Here is a 17,864-nt window from a genome sequence, read left to right on the forward strand (position 1 = left end):
GTGTTCTGCCTCATCTGATTTGTGTAGCCTTTTAAAAAGGCAGGGAAGGAAACCCTAGCCTCCAAATGCCTTATTCCACTTGCCTTTCCCCTTGCCAGCACCCACTGAGCATCTGCTAGCAATCTGGGTCTTGTGGCATTTTCCTTCTTGTGCTGTTAATTTTTAAATGAATTTTCAGGCTGTGGATGATGGAGGGAAGAGCAGAGGGTGTGGGAAGGGGACCCATGAAGTATGGACACTGGAGCCATAATTGTGGGGTGTATGCATAAGAGATCGTGTTTCCAGAGAGTAAGGGCCCCTAACATAAACAATTTCTACAAGGAAAAGAAAAGAAATAACCATTTCTTGGAGCCCCCATTGTGAGTCCCATAGGGAAATGGTCCTCTTTAGCATTTGGAACTTGCTGCAGCCTCCTAGGGAAGCCAGCACTGGGACCACGGAACAGAAGGGCAGCATCGCTCATTTGTAAGCTGAATGCTTTTGTGGCTGCAAGGCTCTCTTGTGGTTTGGAATAAGGCTCCTGTCCTTGGCGGGGCATTTGTCCTTCAAAAACTAGCCCAGAACGCTTTGAACACCTCCAGTGAAGCTCTGAACTCTTCCTTCAGGGAAAGTTTTATCTTTAAATTGACTGGAACTCCAACGAATCCGACCCAAGCCTTTTGGGTCATTGCAGACCCTGCTTCTAACTGGTTTCGTTTTCCACATTTCACCCTAATATTACTTTGGGAGCTCCACAAAGGACAGAGTGTGTGGATTCACGTCTGCCTTATCTATGTATTCATAAAAGTTACTAGCATGGACCGGAAAAGTAAGTGCCACCAAGTATGTGTTGAGTTGGAAAACACACACAGACACACACACACACAGACACACACGCACACACACATACACATACACATGGACACACCGACACAGACACACAGACACAGACACACACACACACGCACACAGACACACACGCACACACACATACACATACACACAGACACAGACACACACAGACATACACACAGACACACACAGACACACGCACACACACATACACATGGACACAGACACAGACACACACACACAATACACATACACACATACACACACATGCATACACACAGACACAGACACCCAGACACACACAGATGCACACACACACACACGCACACAGACACACAGATACAGACACACATGCACACAGACACACACACAGAGCAGCTAAAGCATCCTTGTCAATGTACTGAATCTGCATAGGCTGAGCCCTGTCAAAGGAGAAATACCACAGCCTGTGGACCGAATGGTGATCATACTGTGTTTACGTCCCTTGTTTTCAGCCCAACAGCCTATCCTGAGACAGGAAAGGATGCAGTGTGTGATTCTTATTCATTTACCTCCTGGTAAATCGAGAACTGGAATCTTGCTTCAATAGTAATTACTATGATTACAGTTCCCTGTGGAACTCGTAGGGCGAGCTCCAAACACAACTCCTCAAGCTTGTCAAATCATTGCATCGATTTGCTTATGAAAGGTAGTTCTAATCAAAAGGGGTAATTACAATATTAAGTACCAAGCCTTGGTGTGCAAACTCTTGAGTCATAAGATATTAAGCTTAATTTAACTCCACTGAAGGAGGCGTGCAGCATCATGCACTCAGCTTTCCGAACTGAGGTGAGCCCAAGCTGAAAACTTCACCCCAGGAAAGTGGACAAATTACTTGACCTATTAGCCACTCAACTATCACATATTATACAAGCCAGCGCACCTGCCTTAGGGAGCTGTTTCCTCTCTGAAGTCCTAATACTTTAGGGGTTGCTGAACAAGATCCCACACTGCCTTACAGCCCCTTTTGGGGCTGTAGCCACACTTAGACCTGGCCCTGCACCCAAAACCATCTATTCACTCATTCATTCATTCAATATATGTTGAGATTCACAGTATGCCAGGTCCTGTGCTGGGCACTGTGGATGCTGAGATAAACAAATAAGACATGCTCTGGGTCTTCAAGGAGCTGACCATTGGTTTGGGAAGTTAGGCTCATAAACAGGTGATTAACCTACAATGTAAAAGTGCTATAATTAAAAAAATTTTCAAGAAGAATAGAAAAAGGAATGCCTCCACCTAACTTGAAGAAGTCAGATAAGGCTTCAAGAGGAGGTACCACCCCAGCTGATTCTAAAAATGAGTGAGTGTGAGAGACTGTCCAGTGTCCCAAGCAGAGGGAATAGCACAGCCAAGGTGTGACAGAGTGAAAGAGCACTACATACAGTATTTCAGAAATTTTAAATAGTTCACTGTGATTTTTAAAAATAATATGTACACATACATGTACATATAACACAAGTGCTTGGACAGAGGCTGTGACGAGGCCCAGGAGAGGGAAGCTAGTAATAGGACATCTGTCATATTAGTACCATCCAACCCCCTCCCCGCCAGAAAGAGGGTCAGGAACCAAGTGCTATATTTTGAGGAACCTACACAAACATATGGTGGCAATCAAGCAGACTCCAGAAACCCAAACCCCGACACAAATCACACACGTAGACACTATCACCTTGCCCCACAAAGCACACAGGTCCTCCTGCTGGGTGTGGCAGCAACCAAATGAAGTGTACCCTTTTACACATACAGAAAATGACCCTTGTACCCTCAGGGGTACACCCTCATCTCACAACCAAGTCTGATCTGGGGTTCATTAGCAGCAAGGGAAGTTTTCCCATACAATAAGTGGAGTGATCAATCATACTAGCTGATAGATTGCCTAGCACGGCCTAAATGTGCCGTGCTGCTTTTAATCACCTGTTTTCATTAACATTTGAGTAATCCTTCAATTTGGCTAAGACACTAAAAAAAAAAAAGATTCTAAAAACAAAGACAGCACACATTTGAACCCATTTAGTTTAGGACTTCTGTGTTTTTTTTTTTTTTTTTTGCGGTACGCGCGCCTCTCACCGCTGTGGCCTCTCCCGTTGCGGAGCACAGGCTCCGGACGCTCAGGCTCAACGGCCATGGCTCACGGGCCCAGCCGCTCTGCGGCGCGTGGGATCCTCCAGGACCGGGGCACGAACCCGCGTCCCCTGCATCGGCTGGCGGACTCTCCACCACTGCGCCACCAGGGAAGCCCTGGTTTTTTTTTTAAAGAACATGAAACCAAAGATTTCAGGAGGAGTGGAAAGAGACATTACATCCCCTTGATGTTCCATGCTGTTAACATTTTTTAAGCTAATTTTCAAAGTAACACTTATAGTGAAGAAACTACTATTCCATTTTAAAAATGAAGACATGCTTCCATGTCAGAGGGACATGCCTCCTTTAATCAGAGAGCTTAAAGAATTAGCCAAGATCACCCAGAGACTTGGATCAATGACTGGAACCCAAGTCTGACCGCTACACCTGGACTCTTGCAGTAACATGCTGCTCTCTCTTCTGATGAGAATGAAGGAAGATAATTACATTATTTATTTATTCATTTCCTTCAGATATTTATGTGAAATAAATGAGCCTCTAAAAATCAGAAATAGTTAGCTACCATATTAACTGTTCATTGACTATTTTGAGTGCTCAAGTGAGAAACGACACAACTTTGGAAATGACATGTCTTGTTTTTTCTCTGTTTGAAATGATTCTTTTCTCCTTTTCTTCTCTCATTCACACATTCCCCTAATAAACACTGAAAACTTTCTCTCTGTTCTCTGCTAGACAGCAATTCTTTTTTCTTGAAGGTGTCTCTTTCATGAAGTCATGGCAGTCAAAGCACATTATATAAGAATCTCAGCAGTGTGTAAACAAAAGAATTGCAAGCTCCAGCACTTTGAGCAACAATGTAGAATCATAGAATTCTCAAGGTGAGAGATACCTAACCACTAACATTTGTAGTGACACAGTAGAATTTCAATATGGATAAAACAGAATATCTGGTTAGAGTTCCTTAAGATCATTAACAATATAATTACATTAAAAAAATCAAATAAATCATTTAAGTAAATCATTCAGTGTCTCATCGAATTAATAATTTATTTATTTTCATCAAATAAATCAACCATGGGCCTGATTGAGACATGGCCCATAAGAACTGCAGAATAGTAGGTATGTGTCATTGCCTTCCTTCCACTAGAGCCCAAATGAGACATGTTTGAACCAGCCAATATGTTTACCACTGGTCCTGAGCCACACTGCTTACCACCTTAACAGATACACAGCGACGTTTAGAAAGGAGACCTGCTGTGGATCCTCGGCTGAGGAGGTTCTGCGGCTAAGAAGGCCAAATACATGATGAGCCTGATCTTCTCTTCATCCAGTTAGCCTCACCATGTTGTTCCTTTGCTAGATTGCAAGAGAGAGGCTGGAGAGAAAGTATACTGCTGTGCACAAAGCCATCCATCTACATGAATAATCATTCTGAGCTTGAGGTCAATGACTAAGATATTAGCCCCCAGCACAGGCCTAATGATTTAAGACAGAGATGTGGACCATCTGACTAGTTTTCAAGGCTTGAGACTTCCAAAGTAAAACTTGGTAGTCTTTTGCGTCTTTGATGTTAGGAACAATTGGAGATGTTTTCAGTTTGATCAGATTGGAAGGATAAGAGTTCATTTCTTTAAGCTCTTCGAATGAGTAAATAATTGCCCAGAAATCTTTTTTTTTTTTTCACTTGAGACTTTCCTTTTGTTACCAAATGAACAAAGGCAATAATTACTGTTGCTTTCATTACTTTCTAACATCATAAGCAATGCTAATATCTGTCCTTATTTAGAACCATTTCTATTCCTAGGCGATGTTAAAAAAACTATGAACTTTCATTTGACTTTTCTCTATTTCAATTCAAAGTGAGTTGGAATATGAAGAGAATAAGTTCTTGCTCCTTCTGATTCAAGTTTAAAAACCTGACTAGTATAATTCCATCCTAGGAATATTCCAGTACTGTCGAGCTTTTCCTTGGGAGGTTATCAGAGAGGCTTAGAGATTTGACAACAAGGTTACACTGGGTCACATCGTTCAGACCTTTCTGAAAGCAGATTTTCTGAGAGGCTGGGATCTCAGATAGGCCTGTCATTTCTGGGCTTTAATATATATAGTATGGAAAGAGAAATGGGAGGTTAGTCAAGTGACAATGTTTCTAGATTCAGGTCTGCTCCAGTTACTAACTCAGTGACCCTGGATAATTCATGTCTACTCTCTGGACTTCAGTTTCCTACTCTGTAAAGGAAAGGAGCTGTGCCTGATAGAAAACTCTCATAGTTATGACATAGTTATGATATTTATGACATCATAAGTTTAACAATATGGCCAACATTTACTTGAGCATCAATACTATGTTTGGGACACTGGGCTAAGTGTCACAAATAAAAAGATGAGTCATAAATGGTCTTATCTCCTGAGCTTTCTGGATCTAGAGGGAGAGGCAGATACAGTTAGCGTTGACATAATATGGATTTGAAATTTAGACAATCCATTAGTCTATGAAATGTTCCCATTATATCCATTTACATGGACAAAATGGCTTTTGAATCAGTGGAGTAAAGAGGAGATTACATTGCAGAGGTGTTCAGGAGGACAGTTGGAATGAAAGCTTAGGGAGAGATTGATTTATTGGGGGAAACTCATTCAGTTCTCAATGTTGTTTTTATCCTCATGCAACAGTGTCTCCTGCGTAAAGGCAATGACAAGCTCTGGAGATGGAAGCTCCATAAACAAGCCTGCTATTAATCATTATCATAATGATCTGAACCAACCTGCTGAGCCTTTTGATGTTTGCTCAACTCCAAGGATTAAGATGCAAATCTGGGTGTGATCTCAATCACCACTGCATTAGGATCTGTGGTCCATTCATCTCAGGCTACAAATGAGCAGAGGTGACCTCAAATGAACACATGGCATTTCACCTTCCACCCAGGGAGGGGACTCTATGCACCACTCCTGCCCCCTTGCCTTGGCTCCCACAAAACCTGGGGAGGGTTTTCTGGGTGGAATCCAGCCAGAATGGTATACTTTCCCTTCTATTCCAGAGTCATCAAAAATATTTTCCTAGTGCCTCCCTTCAAGTTGAAACCCCAGTGGCCATGGGAACTTGCCAAACAAGATACTTTCCAAGAGGAACATCTCCACGACAAAATCTGTAAAAGACGAAAGAAGAGGGGGGAGGTACTCAAACATGAAAACTCCAGGCATGAACCCAAGATCTAAACACACGGCAAAAGGGTGTCAGGTGATTGCTTCAGTCCTTCAGGAAAAGAGACCCAGGTTCGGGTCTTAGCCCTCCTCCTGCTTCATGTATGCCCACATGGTGGGGCAGTCAGGACCACAGCATTTAGAAACAGGTAAATACCCAGGTTCTGTTATGTGCTCTCTGACCTGGCTCACATAACTTGACTTCTCCATGCCACCTCTGTAAAACAAGAATATTAATATATATACCCTCTGTAGAGTGGCTGTGAGATAACAGTATTTCTATAGCCATTAAGTATAAATTGTAAGGAAGGTGTCTCACAGATGGGAGCTGTCTGTGTGCTCAGAGCAAAGATAAAGGGAGCAAATGCGTCACACTTATAAGCCTGTCACCTCTGCCCACTCTTCAGGCTCCCAGGAAGGTTCAGTAGGGTTTCCTCCTCCCGAGATTCGATCACCCAGCTCCACTTGCTCTGAGGATTGTGACCATGCTAATGGGCTAGCCTGGGGGAAATGGTCTGGCTTAAGTTTCGGGCTCCTCGGGGTGGGTGATGATGTGAGAAGGTCAGATAGTTAACACTCCAAGGGTCTTTCCCAATGTAGATTCCTTGACATTTGCTATTTAGATCAAAGTATTTGTTTACCTCTGTTGCTTCCCCATTAAAAGCTTCCCTGACTGCCCTGGCTTTCCTTTAGGCCAAACATCAGCCAGTAGCTGGTGGGTATCAGTGATTTTGCAAAGACTTCTGGAATAGTCACCCTTGTACCTACCCCACCATGATGTTTTCTTATGTCTGGCCTTTGTTTTTGAGGCAAGTTGAGAATCAAACCACCACAACAGAACAACCCTAAAACGGCTAATAGGGTAGCAGCCAACACAGTTTCATGAGAAAATGAGAGGAAAACATAAAGCCTATGCAAAAGAAAGGTTAAAGGAATATCCTACCTCATAATGTATAAGAAAGTTTTGTAAACTGTTGAGTGTCTGTCTGTGCAGGTAGATGTTGGGGTAGATGTTGTTTTACCATTGTGATTTAGGCACTTTGGGTCTCATATTTTGGCACTCTGAATGAATGCACTGCGTGCGAAAACCCTGAAATTCTAATGAACAGCCTGATTGTAAGCTGTCTTGGAACTAATTGAAGGAAGATGACTCAGTTCAGAGAAGCAAAAGGTATATCCCCAAGAAATTCTCTTTTTGCATCTATCCCACCCTTTTCCCAGGCCTAGTAGAGTACCTGACACAAAGTGGGCACCCTGTGAATTAAGAATCTATCTCATTCTGTCTGTCTGTTTGTTTAGGATACTTTGTAAAGATCCTTCACATTATCTTATATTCCTCTACTCCCACTAACCATGCTTAAACATCCTTTTTGCGATTCTTTCCAACAGAGCAACACTATAGCTCACTTTTGAGAGAACATGGACCGTGCAGACTATGTTATGCTTGGTGGTTCCTTTAAGACAACCAAGAATTTATTCTGGCAGGCCAGTTCCCTTAAAGGATGTCTCCCTTTAAAACTCCCAGAATACAGAGAGTGCGTGTGTGAACATATGCTCAGGTCCCCACATTTTATGGAAATGACACTGAATCATTTTGCAACAAAGGAAGGGCTTTAGATGCTTTCTGGAGGTGTGGCCGAGTGGCAGGATCTGGGCAAACCAGTCAAATGGGTGCGCCCCTAAGCAGCCAATGGCCTGCCGTGGAAGGAATTGGGTTCAAACTGTGATTATGGAAGATCCTAAGCATTCCTACCTATAATCCAGGGATGTTATATTCTTCATGACCATGTAAGGAGGTTCTTAACCAGTGGATAGCCTGTTGCTCACCAGACTGAGAGCTACTCATACCTTCGCACTTGGAGTCCCTTGGCCAAAGAGCCCTTTACAGAACTTCCAGCCTAGTAATTTTGGGTCTTCTTTCCAAGGAGCCCTAAAGTTCCCCAAAGCTGCCTTTGTGTCAGCTGCAAGGGCAGAGATGGGACTACATAAATTCTTGAAGTCCCTGCTTCACCTACAACAGTTCTGATTTTGTTCTCTTTCGTTTCTTGGGATCCTTTTAATGATTTATTTTAAGAAAAGGGGTAGTTCTGCTTAAAAAATGCTTGAATACAATTTCATTTTTTTTTTTTGACATAGACAAACTGGGTCCAAGAGGTGAACAATGAAACTGATCGCTTCAAGGTCACTGAAGGCTTCCGAGTTGCCAAATCCAATCGTCTTCCCAGCTGACCTCCTGGCGGCGTTTGACCCAGTTTACCACTCCCTCCATTTTGAAACGCTTTCTTCTCTTGGCTTCCACGACAACATACGCTTCTAGAATTTGTCCTTTGATACTGGCTTCTACCTCTTGGTCTCTTTTGTGGGCCTCCAATGCTTCATTTCCAAATGCTGTTCTTTCCAGGGCTCTGCTCGGGGACTATATCTCCTCTTCAACTGCACGTGCTTCCTGGGTGATCACACCTACTCCCATTGCTTTAAATGCTGTCTGAGTGCCACTGATGCCTACTTGCATATCTGCAGTCCAGACCTCTCCCACTGGACTCAAGCATTGTACATCCAACTTCTTGTCTTTTGCACTTGGATATCTGCTGGGCGTCTCAAACTTAACGTTTTGAAGACCTCTTGAATCTCTCACCTCCAGTGTATACCTTGTCCATCTGTCCTATCCAGTAACTGCAGCCTTCCATGTCACCTTGTATATGGACTAGAATAGTATTCCTGGCTGTGGAATGTGTGGCCAACAGAATTGCCTCAAATACTCTGGACAAAAACTTAGTAGCCGTCCTGGATTCTTCTCTGTCTCTTGCTCCAACATTCAGTTGATCAGTATCAGGACTCTGGTTCATCAAATCCTTCTTCACAGATGCCATCTGAACTTATGCTATTCGTGTCTCACCTACACTAATGGAACAGCCTCTCAACTAGTCTCATTGCCTCTTCTCAACTAGTCTCATTGCCTCTTCTCAACTAGTCTCATTGCCTCTTCTCAACTAGTCTCATTGCCTTTTCTCATGCCTCTCCTTCCCTCATAATCCATTATCTCTACAATAGAATTTTCTAAAAGTGTAAATCAAACCATATTCCTCTCCTGCTCAATACATGTCAATAACCCCCTGCTGCACTTGGTATAAAATCCTCATTCTTTCCTTTGGCCTATAGGGTCCCTACTTTCCTCAGTGACCTCAGATGGTACAACTCTTATCCTCACTTCCCAAGTTCCAGGCACCAAAGGCTTTCTTCTGATACCCGGAGCACTACAAGCTCAGTTTCACATTGAACCCTTATAGTAGCTGCCCCTTATACCTGGAATGTTCTTCCCCTAAGTCTCAAGCTCAAGTCTAAATGTTATTGTTGACCTTCGGAGAAGCCTTCCTTGACTTACTTTTCACTTGTAGCCTTCCCAGACACTTTCTAACACGTTTTCTTGTTTCATTTCAGTCATAGAACTTACAACTCTCCAACTTTTCTTTTTTCTTTCTCTTATTCATTGTTGAATGCACTTTCTCCCTCTAATCAAGGTCTATGAGAATAGAAACCTTGTCTATGTTGTGCAGTGCTTTCTCCCCAGCCCCTAGAATAGTGCCTGGCACATGATTGATATTCAGCAAGAATATACTGAGTAAATGAATGAAGGTGACTTGTCCAAAGACACACAGCCCTAGGAGGAAAAAGACTCTACTCAGGCTTCTAGACTCCTACTTCACAGAGGGACTCATAAGATTAACTTCAAGCATCTCTGTTCAGGATATTGTTTTATGGATTTACATAATGTTTTCTTTCCATAGAGTGAAAGAAAGAAAGAAAGTAACTTCCTTGAGTTATAATCTCTGGAGTCATGAGGATATTTTACCGCCTAGAAAATAATCAACTTATTCAATAAACATTTATTGAGAGGCTAGTACCTAGAACTGTTAGGCACGAAGAATAAAAGCATGAATAAGAAATAGTCCCCACCCTGTTCTCTAGACAGGGAGAGAGAGACACCTAAACAGATGATGACAGTATTAAAATTTTAGTGGACACAATAATAATAGCTAATACTTACTGAGCACTTATTGTGAATGGGGTACTCTTCTGAACGTTTTGAGAGCTTAACATATTTACTCCTCATAGCAATCCTATGTAGTATTTACTATTATTCCCTTTGTTTTGCAGCTGAAGAAATTGAGGCATAGATTAGGTAATTTGTCCAAGGTCAGAGAATGAGCATGTGTAGAGCCTGTTAATCTACTATGGAGTGCATCCTGTTAGTCACTATGCTATACTGCCTCCCTCACAGAGCTGTGTGGAAAGTGATAGGAACATAGGGAATTATTCCCTCCATCCTTGGTGGAGGAAGGGAAATTCAGTGAAGGCTTCACTGTGGAGATAACATATGAGCTTGGATCATAGGAAGGGGGGATTCCCCCAAGGGAGAAATTGTGGGAGTATGAAAGGTAAAGAGAACAGCTCGTGCAAAGCCACTGAGTTGTGAAAGGGCCTCTTTGTCTCAGAAACTGTGAAATTCAGTGTGGCTGGCACATTGTGAGTAGCAGAGAAGGGATGGGAGGTAAAACTGGAGAGAGATGCGGGGACCAGGATGCAAGGTTTCTTCTACTGAGGGTTAAGGGGAATGAGTTTTCCACCCAATGAGAGCAAGTGGAGACTTTTAAGCCAGTGAATTACACATTCTAAACTTGCTTTACAGATGTCACATCCTTCACGCAAAGGGTGGACAGGGGAAGGGGAAAAATTAGTAGAGACATGATTTAGGAAATACTTGCAGTGGCGCCGACGGGAGATGCAGAGGGACTGCAGGGCATCGTGGCCCCCGTCTCCTGCAGGTGAGCAAGGTGTGTCTGATGCTACACGTGGAAGGAGAGGAAGAGCAGCTGCTTGGGGCAAAAGCTAAGCATGTTTGCCTAAGGCGTGTCTGGGGCCATTTCTCCAGCAACCAGGGAGGTCAGCAAAGGCTCAGCTGCCCCACCCTCTGACTCCAGCCAGATGTTGCAAGGGCTCCCGGGACCGAGCCTCTTAGACACTGCTGTGGCTTCAGGCCTTGTTAGGAAAAGGCTGCTATCTTCTTGGTAGTGCCTGTGCCTCAGCCCAGGCACAGAGTGAGGTCAATGCATTTTTCTCCTGCCTGTCTGTCACTGTTCTTTCACAACAGGTTTGAAAAACATGCTGAGGTCACAGGAGAATGTGTTAACGTGTTTGGTGGATTATTATCATTCTGTCATTCCTGTAATTGGTTAGAGGGGATGAGTTCTTTTAGTATTTAGACAAGCAAGCGTGGGAATTACCATTATCTCTCTCTACAGCTGATGCGTGGAAATGATCTGAGAAGTAAATATTAGTATCAACTGATATTTCATCAGTTGTCTTTTCATAAACTTCCCTTACCTCTCCTCACCTGAGGATTTCACTGACCCTTATCTACATCCCCATTGCCCTCATGGTAAAACATCTGAGGACAACATCGGAGAGTTTAGAGGAAAAATGGCTGAAGGTGATTCGCTCCCAGTATCCCTTGCTGGTTTTAAAGAAATTATATATTTTTTCTACTAAGCACCCGGAAGACTGGATATTGGCTTTATTTCAACTCTTGATCACAATGTCTAAAAATATAGTAGCTGCTATTGATACAGCGATCATGGCAAAACCTCTCTGTCATTGACTTGGTTGTTTTTGTGCTTCAGTATATTGTGATTTTTATCTACATAAAACATGCTTGTAGATATAGCTGCCAAGGTTTTTAGACTTAGAGATATTTTACCCGCCTGAGGACTCCACTGATTTTGCCACATTAGGAAAGGATGTGAGCTATAATGTTGGAGGATTCCAGTACATTGAAAGACTGTCACATAGATTACATATGTTAAAAGGATTGTGGTTAGGATTGTTTAGGGCAGAACTTTTAAAAAGTGTGTTTGAAACACAAGTTATAGGAGTCATTTTAAGGAGAAAAAATTCCATTATGTACTTACTAACTTTGGGATGTGGTGGGTATTTTTTTGTCTTGGAGATTCATAATATAACAAAGAAACTGTGTTTTGTCCGATTTTGTTTAAACATAGCATTTGCTTATGCTTATAGAGACCATGGTGTGTGTGTGTGTGTGTGTGTGTGTGTGTGTAAAACAGTGCAAGGAATTTGTAATGAATGATTTTCTAATGTTTCTAAAAAATGCAAGGCACATGACCACAACCAATATTCTGTCCTAGGTGTGGATTTCCCATTCAGGTTCTACTGACATTAGCTCTTTTCTTAGAGATCTTTCCAAGCTTTGGGTGGGTCGGTTGTAAGTTCACTCGCATGACTTTTTCCAGTCTCAGATCTCCCATACCATGTATCACGTGTGTGGGAAGAATGTTCTAGGTTTTATTCTACCTCTTGTTCGCGTTCCACTTGCTAGGTAATTGGACTACACCGTCAGCAGGTCCCCCTCACACCACTTTCTCAGGCCATAATTAAGAAATTCAAATGCTAATTGCAAAGATTTTTCTCACATGCTTTTACCTTTTTTGAGCCAGTTGATAATTGTTTCAAAATCATTTCACTCTGGGAATACCAACTTAAGGTTTCAGGATATTAAAATACCAAAGTTGTATTCCTAGTATCTCAACCACCACTTCTCTGCCTCCATACGCCCCCCCTTTCTTTCTGCCTCCACCAAATAATAAACGAGCTGCTACCTATTAAACATCTACAATGCACTTTATATATTTTATCTCATTTGACCTTTATAATGGAAATTGGGAGCAGTAGCCCCATTTTACTGTTGAGAAACCAAGGCTCACAGAGGTCAAGATACCTGCTTAAGGTCACACCAACTAGTAAGTGGCAGGATAAGAAATTGCATTTGGATTTGTCACACTCCCAATTTTGTATCACTTTCTGTCCTCCTGTATCTCAAACTTTGTATGGGTACCCCTGGATGAGAGCACATGTAAAACTGTTAGCAGTCATGGGGAATCTGCTGGACCATCCACACTATACACTACCTAAACGTTATGGGGAGGAAGTAAATATTTTAAAATATTCTCATGGTAAAACAAACTAGCTCATAATATGGGCTGGAATACATATTTTCAAAAGAATTTTTAAAGATGGAACTGAAACTGCAATGAAATCTTGGGCTTTTTGAGGGAGCTTTGAGTCAAGTTCCTAGACTCCTAAGAATATCAGTTTGTTCTATATGGTTCTGTATACCGTTAGGGTTACACCATGGAAAAGAAACTTTGCTTATACCTCGCTACCGCCCCTTGCAGAAAACATTATGTAAAGTTCTAAACTCAGTTCTTGTCTAATATTTTTCTAAATTTTGTTACAGTGGTTTCCTCCATTCACATGGTCCTATCTCTAGCTTCCAACCTCTCTTTTGACACATACCATTGATTTGCTTATTCATTAGTTCATGAGAACTTGACTGTGCAACCTACAGGGTATCTCTACCTCTATGTGTGACTAGAAACATCTAACAAAACACGTAAAAATGAAATTCCTTATTCACCCCTTCTAAAATGTTCCTTCTCAAAAAATTTTACTGCTCTTTTTCCGACCATTCATGCTTGAAACATGAAAATTCCCTTGGACTCCACGTTTGCCCTCATTATGACGTTTGTAGAGTTGGAAACATCAGCTGCCTAGCTGTCACCCTCCTTTTCCTTCGTGGCTGCCCCAGGTCAGTCCCTTATTGGTCCTTGCTTAGATCAGCGTTTCTCAGATGGGCAATTTTGCCACCCCACCCCGCCCCCCCAGGGAACAGTTGGCAATGTCCGGAGACATCTGTTTGTCACAACTGGCATCTAGTGAGTAGAGGCCAGGGATGCTGCTAAACATCCTGTAATGTATAGGACAGCCCCCTACAACACTGAGCCCCTGAAGTCAAAAGTGTTGTGGTTGAGAAACCCTGGCCTGGTCCATGGGAAAATCTTGTTCACTGGGTTCCTCCTCTCTGCTTCTGCTTCATCTTCCATGCAGCTGCCACCTTAAGGTTTCTAAAGCATATATCTTCTGATGTCATTCCACTGCTGACACCTTCAATGGTTCCTAGCAAACTTCTAAGCCTGTCATTCAAGATTCTCCAAATTAGTTCTAGTTTTAGTTCCCACTCCCTCCCTTCATGCCACACCATCATACCACACTTCTTACACCTGGTCTTCTCGCAGGCGGTATCCTCTACCCTTGAAGCCTTTATTGTTCTCTCTTCACCCTCACCCCTCCTATCACTGTCTATCAAAATCCTGCCCCTCCTTCCAGCCCAACCTCAAAGGCTATCTTACTTTCTAAAGCCTTTCCTGATTCCCCCAAATGGCATTAACTCTTCCCAAGTCTTCTCTCTATGGGCTGCCACCATCGCCAAGTTGTATTCCCTTGAGGACAGCAGCTGCACCTGGCTGCTTACACTTAGATCCCCGCGACACCGAGCCTCGGCTGGCGTGTTTCAGAGTGGCCATTAAGAAGGGAGAATTGGGAGGAACGCGGAAGGAAGTGGGCATTCACACAAGGCGGGGCAGAGGGGAGCGTGCAGGAGCACAGGGGGTCTGATCACAGTGCTGAAAGCTGACGGCTCGGCTACATCTGCTTTTTGAACTTCCATCTTCCATCATGAGGTCACTGCAGCTGCCCCAATAGGAAATACAGAGCAAGGTCATGCAGGTTGGTGGAAAAGAAGGCAAGTCTCCTGGAATTTTACTTATTTTTGAGCTAAGGGAGGCAATTATTCTGGGCCATTTAAAAAAAGTTCCTCCCTTCCTCCCTTCTTCCCTTCCTCCCTTCCTCCCTTTTTCCCTTTCTCCCTTTCCTTCTTTCTTCCTCCTTCTCTCCCTCCCTTCCTTTCTTTCTTTTAGAACATTCATTCTCAAAGAAAGGAGCAGTGATATTACTACCAAGGGGATAAAAATTAATTCTTAGAATACGAAAAAACCCCCTTAGCTATTACAATGGTGTGTGGCCCTCCAAAACTCCACCCTACCCAAAGAAATCTTATTAATTTCTCTCGTCAGGGATAATTTACATTTTAATTTAAGCTTTCTCTTTGCGGGGGGGATGGGGTGGTGGCAATAATTTTATTTAAAGGTTGAGAAGCATTGTATTAGACGTATTAGAAACATTGTATAAGGTGAGGGGTATAAGCATAATTTGTCTACACACATATGTTTTTTTTTTTTTTTTTTTTTTTTTTTTTTTTTTTTGATGGGTAGGGCTGTATTCCTGTCTCACTGGTTGTTTGGCCTGAGGCATCCAGCCCTGGAGTTTACAGGCAGTTGGATAGAACCAGGTCTTGGTGCCGAGATGAGGATCTCTGGGAGGCCTCACTCTGATTAATATTCCTTGGGGTCTGATGTTCTCTGCCTGCATCGGCAGGCGGACTCCCAAGCACCGCGCCACCAGGGAAGCCCTACACACATATGTTTTTAAAACCCATGGGAAAAAAAATAAAACCCATGGAAAATTTTTTAAAGGCTCAATTCTTTCATTTGTAAATAATTAAAGACAATATAAAGTATTGCCACTTTGGTTGTGATTCACTCACATACTACTTTCTCCGTTTTGTCAATAAGAAAAATGAGGCACAGAGAAGTGAGTGTATTCATTCATCAAGATCTCAGTGGAGGGGGGTCCTGTCTAGTGTGAGCCTGGCCCGTGTGCCAGCCGTTCCTCCCGCGGGTCACATCTCGCCCTCTCTTCTGCCCGTGTCCCCTCGCCGGCCCCGCCATGGTACCTCTCGATGTTTTGGATGATGTGCAGCAGATGAACAAGCGGCAGCTCTATTATCAAGTCCTAAATTTTGGAAAGACTGTCTCCTCGGCACCAATGCTCTGGAAGGGGTTAACGGTTATAAATGGAAGGGAAAGTCCAGTTTGTCGTGGTGCTCGGCGGCAGCACGGAACGTGCATTTCATAGAGGAGATTTTCTCTTTCCAGCAAGTCGAGTCAAAGATCATCCCGTAGGAGTGGAAGAAATTGTTGTTTTTAGGATAGAAGGAAGAGAGGTTCCTATAGTTCACCGAGTCTTGAAGATTCATGAAAAGCAAAATGGACGTGTGAAGTTTCTGACCAAAGGAGATAACAGTGTGGTTGATGCCCGAGGCCTGTATAAACAAGGACAACATTGGCTAGAGAAGAACGATGTTGTGAGGACAGCGAGGGGATTTGTTCCTTACACTGGGGTTGTGACCATGCTCATGAGTGACTATCCTAAATTTCAGAGTGCAGTACTCTTCTTGCTGGGTTTATTTGTGCTGGTCCGTTGTGAGTAAGAAGTCTGCCTTGCTGTTCCTGGAAGATGCTGTACTTTTTGTTCCTGAATGTTTGGAGTAGATATCGATCTGTGGTTGGTGGAATGGAGAACACATGTTGGCGCTTCTTGGTAGCCCTGGTTTGCATTAAGTTTATGTTTCCACGCCAGGGTACGTGTGGGCGGGTGCATGTGCACCACAGCGTGCACTCGAGGGGACCTTCAATCACAGAATTCCATATGTTGTCATTGTCACACTTTCGCATTTTTGTACATCAGTGAATTTTTTCTATTAAAAGGTTGAGCCAAAAAAAAAAAAAAAAAAACGATCTCAGTGGAGTGCCTATAAATTTATAGGGTTTTCAAGGTTTAAGAGAACTAACTCGAGTAAAGTATTGATACTTAGGAGCAAGACACATGCTAGGCATCAGTAATATAGCCACTAGCATCAGCATCATTATTATTGTTTTTACTACATTCCAGGCTCTGAACTGAGGCGCTGGGAATAAGATGATGGTGGAGAAACAGACATAGTCTCCACCCTAATGTAGCTCACACTCTAGTGGGTGAGACAGAAAATCACCAAAGGACGTATAATTGCAAACTGCGGTGAGTGCAGGGGGAGCCATGAGAACGTATAACAGGAGGGACTGATTTAGTGGGGGGAGGAGGAATGAGGAAGGCTCCTGAGTGCAATGATAATGAACTGGGATCTGAAGAATGAGTTAAGTGGGTGAATGAGGATGTGAAAAGCACTCCCCTGGGAGGGACCAAAGTATATGGAGGCTTTTGCGAGGAGGGGAGCGTGGAGCGTTTGAAAGACAGAAACACCAGCGTGCCTGGAGCCTAGAAAGCAAGGCAGAAAGCGAGTCAGGATGAGTCTGCAGAGGTCTAGACCATGATAGGAGATTTAGTTTTATCCTAAGATAAATGGAAGCTGTTGAAGGGTTTTAAGTCAAGGATTGATGTGCTATGACTTAGGCTGTTGTGGAGGAAATGGATTGGGAGAGGATGAATGGAAGGGGAGTGATCGTTTAAGAGTTCTTGCAACAGTTCAGGTCTAAAGTGATAGCAGTGAAGATGGAAATAGGTATACAAATTTGAAGATACTTAGAAGGCAGAACCAGTAAGAATGGATTACATGTGGAGGGTGAGTGAGAGGGAGGGGTCTGGCTTAGGGAACTGCATGGACTGTGGTAACATGTCTGAGGCCACTAGTTAGTAAACAGCAGAGCCAGGCCTATAATCTAAGGCTTAGATCAATGTCCTACAACATCATAGCTGGTTCCCAGTGGCTGGGCTTCATTCACTTCTGCCCAAGTTCCTGTTGAAACATTGTACTCTGGGATATGAACCTCATAGGAAAGGTCTTCCAAAGTTGGAAGCATCTAACAACCTCGGATTGGATTTAGGGAAAGTGAATTAAAATTCCTGTAGCATGGGCAGGCCGCTCAATATTGCTGAGCTGGCCTCCTCATTCTGTTAAA

At 43.1% G+C, this 17,864-nt stretch overlaps 1 pseudogene; it reads left to right on the plus strand.

The window, feature by feature from the left end:
* Window positions 1–15,855: 15,855 nt before the first annotated feature.
* On the plus strand, window positions 15,856–16,399 carry LOC103071984 (signal peptidase complex catalytic subunit SEC11A pseudogene; annotated as a pseudogene).
* The last annotated feature ends 1,465 nt before the right edge of the window (window positions 16,400–17,864 follow it).

This window comes from Lipotes vexillifer, unplaced genomic scaffold (assembly GCF_000442215.2).
Source record: "Lipotes vexillifer unplaced genomic scaffold, Lipotes_vexillifer_v1.1 scaffold765, whole genome shotgun sequence".
Taxonomy (NCBI): Eukaryota; Metazoa; Chordata; class Mammalia; order Artiodactyla; family Lipotidae; genus Lipotes; species Lipotes vexillifer.